Here is a 9989-nt window from a genome sequence, read left to right on the forward strand (position 1 = left end):
AACAAAGAAAGAGAGGTAACTAAAGTCTTACTAAATGAAATTATACCATGGTTAGGGGTACCAAGAAGTATTTCTTCAGAGAGAAGTTCACATTTTTGTGCGAAGGTTGTGAGAGCAATAAGCAAAGCATTGCAGATTAAATGGCAATTGCATTCGCCTTACAGGCCACAAGCCAGTGGGCAAGTAGAAAAGATGAATCATCTTATCAAACAACAAATTGCTAAAATATGCCAAGAAACTAACTTCCAGTGGTATCAAGCTTTGCCTATTGCTCTGATTAGATTGAGAGTCAAACCTCGATCAAAAGAAAAGTTGAGCTCGTTTGAAATTCTGTATGGTAGACCTTATACTATGCAAATTGTGAATAGCGATGCTTTAGACCAGATAAGTAATCAATATATATATGATTATGTAATTGCTGTAGGGAAGCATTTTGATAAAAACGCCATGGTAGTAATAGAACACCAGCCCAAACAACCTAACTGTAAACTGCATCCGTTTAACCCCGGTGATTGAGTGTATGTTAAGAATCTTTTAGGAAAACCCCTACAAGAGAAGTGGAAGAGACCTTTCCAAGTGCTGCTGACCACCTTCACCGCAGTTAGGATCAAGGAGCGACCTACATGGATTCACTATTCTCGAGTCAAGAGAGCTCTGGAAGATAAGCAGGAAGACCCAACGTCATGAATCCGACTCCCTTCCAAACCCTTTCAACATTGACCATTGGACTCTTGATAAGTATTGTTTTATCCCAAAACCCTACTCCAGAAGAGCCGTGGTCTAGTGCACGCACACTACCACGCTCTGAGGAAAACCCAGACTTTGAGATTTACGTTTACATAACAATCAACCCTATACAATAGATGAATGGGATAACAGAACCCATTTCATAGCGCAAAAGCGAGACCAAGTTCAAGTAGGGTGCCGAGAAGTCGAGGCTTTAATGGAAAAAACAGATAAACTAGTATTGACAATTGAATCTTGGCAAGAAGCCTCTAGACAGAACTTAATTACTTATTGCCAAGTAGAAAATGAAGAACCCATCATCTGGATTGAACGGAAGGGACCAGTCTCATGTCAATGGGATAGTACTGAAGAGGGTAGAGCACAGTGTGAAATTGTATTCAAGCTAGATCAATCGATGTCGTTTTCATGTAGCAGGGAAGCCAAGATTGAACCCATTGGTGAACAAAGCATTGTAACCTGTAGAGCCTTTAAGCGAGTCGTTAGACTAGCAACAGACTCAATCGTGAGCCCGTCTCGTGAAACCACTCTACCTTTAGAATGTAGGAAGATACATAATTTAACCTTTATAGGGCCTCAAGTAATAAGACAATCGAACGAACTAAAGCTACTGTTAGATCCTACATATTCTCTGAAGAAAGTACAGATAAACATTCAGACAGACATTACACATTTACAGAAAGCTTGACAACCGTTTATACAGCAAAGCCTCAAAGGCTGGAATGCCTGGTTAGCAACTAGGTCATACCGCAAACGAACACAAAGAGATATAAGTGGATGGGTTGGCACGGGGTTTGGCGTATTAAACACTATAGATCAAGAAGTATTAGTGAATAAGTTAAGTACCGTCACTTCTAATTTGGGAAAGCTTAAAGTACCTTTAAGCTCATCTATGCTAACCTTAGCAGAGACACAATCATTGGTAGTCAAATTGATGACCTTAGTAGCCAACCATACCGCTGAAGATTTTGTTAAAATTGCTGACTATACTGGAGATATTAGTAAAGAAATTGCACTTGCTATCCAGTGTGTTCAGACACAACAATGGGTACAATCAGTAGCAGCAAGAATATTAAGAGAGGGAATGTCAGGCATACTGCCTCAAGAAATAAGAGAAGCAATACTAAGAGATAGCTCCACTACACGATTTGAAAAAGACCACCAGGCTTAGTGGCAACTAGTTAATTTCACTTATGATCCACAACAGGAACACATTGAAACCTATGTCCTTACTATCAGTGCAGCAGAAGAAAGAGCTATATTTCCTATTTTAACATTAGGAACTATACATCAGAATGTCATTGTCAAACCTGTAGACCATAACGTCTGGGCAAACTATGACAGTACTAGGAACAAGTGGCAATCAATTAGTACAGAAGCATGTATCCCTAAAGGGCAATTAAGTTATATTTGCGAAAATGCCATTGTAGAAGCTAAAGACCTATGCTTAGATGCTGAAGACAGTGTATGTACCTTTGAAATGCTTCCACACATTAGAGCCCGATCACAAGTATTCTATATAGGGAATGGATGCGCTTGCATTAGAACTGCTTATAATGATGTTACTATAGATAATTTTCATGAAGTGACTAACGATACTAATTTTTGCATATGCAACTTCACAAAAGTCATGGGTTGTGACTTTAACTACACTGCTCCCATAACTACACAACAGTTAATCGAAGCTAAGTATACTTTATATCATGAGATACCCAAGCTACAGATAGGTATGGATACTAAGCTTCTCAAAGAAATGCTTATACATCCTGAAGTGGAGAAGTTAGTTCAAAAGGTGAACCAAACAACTCAACGCATGTTGTGGTAGGTAGAGCATAATTCAAAAAGTATAAAGAATATCCTAACAAAAGTTGCACAAGTAGGTCAACATCACTGGTGGGATATCTTCACAAGATACTCCCCAACAGCAGCACAAGTTTTTCACTACCTCATACACCTAATATTAATTATAACCATGGCCATGTTCTTGTTAACTCTCATGAATATATGCCTGTGGTGTAAGTTAAAATCCATGGTCAAAAGAACCCAAATAATCTGGGTGATAGTACAAGCATATCAACGCCCTCTAGAATTAGAACTTGACGAAAGAATTCGTAAGTTTTAGAAAAGGGGCGAATGAAGCCAGGTAAAACCTGGAAAACGAATTTAGTAGAGCACTACAAGAATTAGAGAGTTAAACACCAAATGCAAGCTTTAAGCAAGGCATAGAGAACTTAGCATTAAGAAATAGCAGAGGCAATAAATTCACTAGAATACAGGACACTCTGACATGAGGGAACATGGGCATGAACGGGGAGAACTAGCACACACAAAAAAGGACATATGGAAGAAAACAAAGGGAGATAAGAAAAAGGACAAGCCAAGAAATTAAGCACTTTTGCCAGATATTGAGAAACCCTGCCAAATGCATAAGGAAACTACCCAAATTAGGGAAGGTTCAAAAGTTTAAGAAGAAGATGATGGTGAGGACAGCGGGTTCATGATGAAGAAAGACCGGAACGACCACCAAAGTTCTCCCCAAATTGAAGACCACGCCTCTAACTACGCCTCAACTCCGCCTATTATGAATATTAAAAGTAGATGTTGCAATGTAATGAATATTCATAATATGTGATGTAATTGCTTAGCAAAAAGTGTATAAAAGCTCAAATTGTAAGTTCTTCGGCGAAGCAGTTTGCCCAGGGCGACCTGGCTGCTTCCCGGCCGTGAAAAATAAATACCTCCTGCTTATAGACTGAAAACTCTGTCTCTGAGCACTTCCTCTGCGCCTTCTTTGGGGCAAAATTTGGCATCAGGAGGAATCTTTGTTTATATGCAATTTTGGGAGTTGGGCTGGCAGTTGGGAGGCAGGTGTGAAAACAGGAAACAATAGCCATTATCCCCAGGAAAGAAAGCCTGGAAACTTGGGTTTGTGGTGCAGTGTGTTTGCCAAGCTGGGGCGTCCATGAATAGCAAGTGCTTTCTGTGCTGTCATCTTTGTTGTGGGAGGAATCTTTGTTTACATGCAATTTTGGGAGTTGGGCTGGCAGTTGGGAGGCAGGTGTGAAAACAGGAAATGACAGCGCTTATCGGCAGGAAAGAAAGCCTGGAAGCTTTGGTTTTGTGGTTCTTTTGGTTTGTCAACCTGGAGACTCCATGGGGAGCAGGAGCTTTCTCTGCCTACATCTTCGCTGTGGGAGGAATCTTCCTTCGTATGCAAGTTTGGGAGTTGGGCTGGCAGTTGGGAGGCAGGTGTGAAAACAGGAAATGACAGTGCTTATCGGCTGGACAGAAAGCCTGGAAGCTTTGGCTTTGTGGTGCTTTTGGTTTGACAGCCTGGAGACTCCATGTGGAGCAAGATCTTTCTGTGCTGTCATCTTTGTTGTGGGAGGACTCTTTGTTTATATGCAATTTTGAGAGTTGGGCTGGCAGTTGGGAGGCAGGTGTGAAAACAGGAAACAATAGCCATAATCCCCAGGAAAGAAAGCCTGGAAACTTGGGTTTGTGGTGCAGTGTGTTTGCCAAGCTGGGGCGTCCATGAATAGCAAGTGCTTTCTGTGCTGTCATCTTTGTTGTGGGAGGAATCTTTGTTTATATGCAATTTTGGGAGTTGGGCTGGCAGTTGGGAGGCAGGTGTGAAAACAGGAAATGACAGCGCTTATCGGCAGGAAAGAAAGCCTGGAAGCTTTGGCTTTGTGGTGCTTTTGGTTTGTCAGCCTGGAGACTCCATGGGGAGCAGGAGCTTTCTCTGCCTACATCTTCGATGTGGGAGGATTCTTCCTTTGTATGCAAGTTTGGGAGTTGGGCTGGCAGTTGGGAGGCAGGTGTGAAAACAGGAAATGGCAGTGCTTATCGGCTGGACAGAAAGCCTGGAAGCTTTGGCTTTGTGGTGCTTTTGGTTTGACAGCCTGGAGACTCCATGCGGAGCAAGATCTTTCTGTGCTGTCATCTTTGTTGTGGGAGGAATCTTTGTTTATATGCAATTTTGGGAGTTGGGCTGGCAGTTGGGAGGCAGGTGTGAAAACAGGAAACAATAGCCATAATCCCCAGGAAAGAAAGCCTGGAAACTTGGGTTTGTTGTGCAGTGTGTTTGCCAAGCTGGGGCGTCCATGAATAGCAAGTGCTTTCTGTGCTGTCATCTTTGTTGTGGGAGGAATCTTTGTTTATATGCAATTTTGGGAGTTGGGCTGGCAGTTGGGAGGCAGGTGTGAAAACAGGAAACAATTGCCATTATCCCGAGGAAAGAAAGCCTGGAAACCTGGGTTTGTGGTTCTTTTGGTTTTTCAGCCTGGAGACTTCATGGGGAGCAGGAGCTTTCTCTGTCTACATCTTCGCTGAGGAGGCCTGCAGCATTATGACATGTCTGGGCTTTATGAGGTCACTGCCATGACGAGGCCTGCACTATTATGACATGTCTGGTCTTTATGAGGTCAGTGTGATGATGAGACCTACACCATTATGAGGTGTCTAGGCTTTATGAGCTCACTGTGATGATGAGACCTGCACCATTATGACATGTCTGGGCTTTATGAGGTCAGTGTGATGATGAGGCCTGCACCATTATGACATGTTTGGGCTTTATGAGGTCAGTGCCATGATGAGACCTTCACCATTATGACTTGTCTGGAATTTATGAAGTAAGTGTGATGATGAGGCCTGCACCATTGTGAGGTATATGGGCTGTATGAGGTCACAGTGATGATGAGGCTTGCATCATTATGACATGTCTGAATTTTATGAGCTCAGTGCCATGAGGAGGCCTGCACCATTTTGACATGTCTGGGTTTGATGAGGTCAGTGCCATTAGGAGGCCTGCACCATTATGACATGCCTGGGCTTTATGAGGTCAGTGCCATGAGGAGGCCTGGGCCATTATGACATGTCTGGGCTTTATGAGGTCACTGTGATAATGATGAGGCCTGCACCATCATGACATTTCTGGGCTTTATGAGGTCAATGTGATGGTGAGACCTGCACCATTATGACATGTCCGGTTTTATGAGGTCACTGTGATGCTGAGGCCCGCACCATTATGAGGTGTCTGGGCTTTTTGAGGTCACAGTGATGATGAGACCTGCACCATTATGACATGTCTGGGCTTTATGAGGTCAGTGCCATGAGGAGGCCTGCACCATTATGACATGTCTGGGCTTTACGAGGTCAGTGTAATGATTGGGCCTGAACCATTATGACATGTCTGGGCTTTATGAGGTCAGTGCCATGAGGAGACCTGCACCATTATGATATGTCTCGTCTTTAAGAGGTCAGTGCCATGAGGAGGCCTGCACCATTATGACATATCTGGGCGTTATGAGGTCAGTGTGATGATGAGACCTGCAGCATTATGAGGTGCCTAGCCTTTATGAGCTCACTATGATGATGAGACCTGCACCATTATGACATGTCTGGGCTTTATGAGGTCAGTGCCATGAGGAGGCATTATCCCCAGGAAAGAAAGCCTGGAAACTTGGGTTTGTGGTTCAGTGTGTTTGCCAAGTTGGGGCGTCCATGAATAGCGAGTGCTTTCTGTGCTGTCTTCTTTGTTGTGGGAGGAATCTTTGTTTATATGCAATTTTGGGAGTTGGGCTGGCAGTTGGGAGGCAGGTGTGAAAACAGGAAATGACAGCGCTTAACGGCAGGAAAGAAAGCCTGGAAGCTTTGGCTTTGTGGTGCTTTTGGTTTGTCAGCCTGGAGACTCCATGGGGAGCAGGAGCTTTCTCTGCCTACATCTTCGCTGTGGGAGGAATTTTTGTTTATATGCAAGTTTGGGAGTCGGTCTGGCAGTTGTATGCAGGTGTGAAAACAGGAAACAATAGCCATTATCCCCAGGACAGAAAACCTGGAAACTTGGGATTGTGGTGCAGTGTGTTTGCCAAGCTGGGGTGTCCATGAATAGCGAGTGCTTTCTGTGCTGTCATCTTTGTTGTGGGAGGAATCTTTGTTTATATGCAATTTTCAGAGTAGGTCTGGCAGTTGGGAGGCAGGTGTGAAAACAGGAAACAATAGCCCTTATCCCTGGGCAAGAAAGCCTGGAAACTTGGGTTTGTGGTGCAGTGTGTTTGCCAAGCTGGGGCGTCCATGAATAGCGAGTGCTTTCTGTGCTGTCATCTTTGTTGTGGGAGGAATCTTTGTTTACATGCAATTTTGGGAGTTGGGCTGGCAGTTGGGAGGCAGGTGTGAAAACAAGAAACAATAGCCATTATCCCCAGGAAAGAAAGCCCAGACATATCAAATTGTGCAGGCCTCATCATGGCACTGACCTCATAACGCCCAGACATGTCATAATGGTGCAGGCCTCATCATCACTCTGACCTCAAAAAGCCCGCATATGACATAATGGCCCAGGCCTCCTCTTGTCACTGACCTCATAAAGCCCAGACATATCATAATGGTGCAGGCCTCATCGTGGCACTGACCTCATAAAGCCCTGACACCTCATAATGGCGCAGGTCTCATCATCACACTGACCTCATAAAGCCCAGACATGTCATAATCGTGCAGTTCTCATCTTAACAGTGACCTCATAAAGCCCATACATGTCACTATGGTGCTGGTCTCATCATGGCACTGCCCTCATAAAGCCCAGACATGTCATAATGGTGCAGGCCTCCTCATGGCACTGACCTGTATAAAGCCCAGACATGTCATAATAGTGCAGACCTCCTCATGTCGTCACAGTGACCTCTAAAAGCTTAGATATGTCATAATGGTGCAGTTCTCATCATCAGTGTGACCTCATAAAGCCCAGTCATGTCATAATGGTGCAGGCCTCATCGTGGCACTGACCTCATAAAGCCCTGACACCTCATAATGACGCAGGTCCCATCATCCAACTGACCTCATAAAGCCCAGACATGTCAGAAAGGTGCAGGTCTCATCATCACACTGACCTCATAAAGACCAGACATGTCATAATAGTGCAGACCTCCTCATGTCATCACAGTGACTTCTTAAAGCCCAGATATGTCATAATGGTGCAGGCCTCATCATAGCACTGACCTCATAAAGCCCAGACACGTCATAATGGTGCAGGCCTCATCATCACACTGACCTCATAAAGACCAGACATGTCATAATGGTGCAGTTCTCATCATCACACTGACCTCATAAAGCCCAGACACGTCATAATTGTGCTGGCCTCATCATGGCACTGACCTCATAAAGCCCGGATATGACATAATGGTGCAGGCCTCCTCATGGCACTGACCTCATAAAGCCCAGACGTGTCATAATAGTGCAGGCCTCACCATTACAGTGATCTCATATAGCCCAGACACCTCATAATAGTGCGGGCCTCATCATCACACTGACCTCATAAAGCCCAGACACCTCATAATGTTGCAGGTCTCATCATCACAGTGACCTCATCAAGCCCAGACATGTCATAATTGTGCAGGTCTCATCATCACACTGACCTCATAAAGCCCAGACATGTCATAATGGTGCAGGCCTCCTCATGGCACTGACCTCATAAAGCCCAGACATGTCATAATGGTGCAGGCCTCATCATCACACTGACCTCATAAAGCCCAGACATGTCATAATGGTGCAGGCCTCATCATCACTGTGACCTCAAAAAGCCCGGATATGACATAATGGCCAAGGCCTCCTCTTGGCACTGACCTCATAAAGCCCAGACATATCATAATGGTGCAGGCCTCATCACCACTGACCTCATAAAGCCCTGACACCTCATAATGGCGCATGTCTCATCATCACACGGACCTCATAAAGCCCAGACATGTCAAAAAGGTGCAGGTCTCATCATCACACTGACCTCATGAAGACCAGACATGTCATAATCGTGCAGTTCTCATCTTAACAGTGACCTCATAAAGCCCAGACATGTCATAATGGTGCAGGCCTCATCATCACACTGACCTCATAAAGCCCAGATATGTAAAAATGGTGCAGGTCTCATCATGGCACTGACCTCATACAGCCCAGACACCTCATAATAGAGCATGTCTCATCATCACAGAGACTTCATAAAGCCAAGACATGTCAGAATAGTGCAGGCCTCCTCATAGCTCTGACCTCATAAAGCCAAGACACCTCATAATGGTGCGGACCTCATCATCACAGTGACCTCATAAAACCCAGAAACATCATAATTGTGCAGGCCTCATCATCACTCTGACCTCATAAAGCCCAGACATGTCATAATGGTGCAGGCCTCCTCATGGCACTGACCTCGTAAAGCCCAGACATGTCATAATGGCCCAGGCCTCATCATCATACTGACCTCATGAAGCCCAGAGATGTCATAATGGCCGAGGCCTCATCATCACAGTGACTTCATAAAGCCCAGACATGTCATAATGGTGCAGGCCTCATCATGGCACTGACCTCATAAAGTCCAGACACCTCATAATAGTTCAGGCCCCCTCACGGCACTGACCTCCTAAAGCCCACACATGTCATAATAGTGCAGACGTCCTCATGTCATCACAGTGACCTCTAAAAGCTTAGATATGTCATAATGGTGCAGTTCTCATCATCAGTGTGACCTCATAAAGCCCAGTCATGTCATAATCGTTCAGACCTCATCACGGCACTGACCTCATAAAGCCCATACATGTCAAAATATTGCAGGCCTCATCGTGGCACTGACCTCATAAAGCCCTGACACCTCATAATGGCGCAGGTGTCATCATCACACGGACCTCATAAAGCCCAGACATGTCAAAAAGGTGCAGGTCTCATCATCACACTGACCTCATGAAGACCAGATATGTCATGATGGTGCAGGCCTCCACATGGCACTGACCTCATAAAGCCCAGACATGTCAAAATGGTGCAGGCCTCATCATGGCACTGACCTTGTAAAGCCCAGACATGTCATAATGGTGCAGGCCTCATCATCACACTGACCTCATAAAGCCCAGATATGTCAAAATGGTGCAGGCCTCATCATGGCACTGACCTCATACAGCCCAGACACCTCATAATAGTGCAGGTCTCATCATCACACTGACCACATAAAGCCCAGACATGTCATAATAGTGCAGGCGTCCTCATGGCACTGTCCTCATAAAGCCCAGACAGGACAAAATGGTGAAGGCCTCCTCATGGCACTGACCTCATCAAGCCCAGACATGACATAATAGTGCAGACCTCGTCATGTCATCACAGTGACCTCGTAAAGCCCAGATATGTCATAATGGTGCAGGCCTCCTCTTGGCACTGACCTCATAAAGCCCAGACATGTCATAATGGTGCAGGCCTCATCATAACACCGACCTGAT

Source organism: Pseudopipra pipra, chromosome 9 (assembly GCF_036250125.1).
Source record: "Pseudopipra pipra isolate bDixPip1 chromosome 9, bDixPip1.hap1, whole genome shotgun sequence".
In the NCBI taxonomy this organism is placed as follows: domain Eukaryota; kingdom Metazoa; phylum Chordata; class Aves; order Passeriformes; family Pipridae; genus Pseudopipra; species Pseudopipra pipra.